At 45.0% G+C, this 886-nt stretch overlaps 1 non-coding gene across 1 annotated transcript; it reads left to right on the forward strand.

Annotated features, from left to right (window-relative positions):
• Positions 1-145: 145 nt before the first annotated feature.
• On the forward strand, positions 146-218 carry trnar-ucg. The gene has a single exon. It is a non-coding gene; the product is annotated as a tRNA-Arg (tRNA).
• The last annotated feature ends 668 nt before the right edge of the window (positions 219-886 follow it).

An 886-nucleotide genomic window follows, 5' to 3' on the forward strand; every position in this document is an offset into this window, starting at 1 on the left:
CTAGAAATTCTGGGGTGATAAGTTTAAAGTGGCACTATAGCCATGACAATAAAACATGAGAACTCAATAATTTTCTGGAAAGCTCTGACAGTTTCTCGCTTGCATCAGACTGCCTAAGAATGCCTCTGGGCCGACCTTCACAAAGGGCCCAGTGGCCAAATGGATAAGGCATCAGCCTTCGGAGCTGGGGATTGTGGGTTCGAGTCCCACCTGGGTCATCTTTGAGAGGCTACATTTAAATTGGCTGTGCAAGGAAATCAAGGATGATAAGATTAAAGTTGCACTATAGCCATGAAAACAAACCACCAGAACTGCCAATTCTCTGAAAGCTCTGTCAATTTAGCTCGAATAAGACTGTCTGTGAAAGGATTGACTAGAGCAGTGGTTTTCAATTTTGTTCCTGGGGGCCCACAGCTCTGCATATTTTGCATGGCTCCCTAATTTACACACCTGATTCAGATCATCAGCTCATTGGGAAAGAGCTCCATGAACTCAAATGAGTGTGTCAGATAAGGGAGAAATGCAAAATGTGCAGAGCGGTGGGTCCTGAGGAACAGGGATTGAAAACCACTGGACTAGAGAATAAACCCAGTGGCCTAATGGATTATGGCATCAGAGACACTACAGCCTTAAGAATTAGCATAGAACTGGCAATTTGCTGAATACTCTGACAGTTTAGATTGCCTCAGACTGTATATAAGTGCCTCTGGGTGGGCATGTGTAAGTGGCCCGGTGGCCAAACGGATAAGGCAACCTGTCTTCGGAGCTGGGGATTGTGGGTTGAAGTCCAGACTGGGTCGTCTTTTCCAAGGGTTACATTTAAGTTGGCTGTGCAAGAAATTCCAGGATGATGACTTCACAATGACAATATTTGCCATGAGGAATT

This window comes from Cyprinus carpio, unplaced genomic scaffold (assembly GCF_018340385.1).
Source record: "Cyprinus carpio isolate SPL01 unplaced genomic scaffold, ASM1834038v1 S000003639, whole genome shotgun sequence".
Classification (NCBI taxonomy): Eukaryota; Metazoa; Chordata; class Actinopteri; order Cypriniformes; family Cyprinidae; genus Cyprinus; species Cyprinus carpio.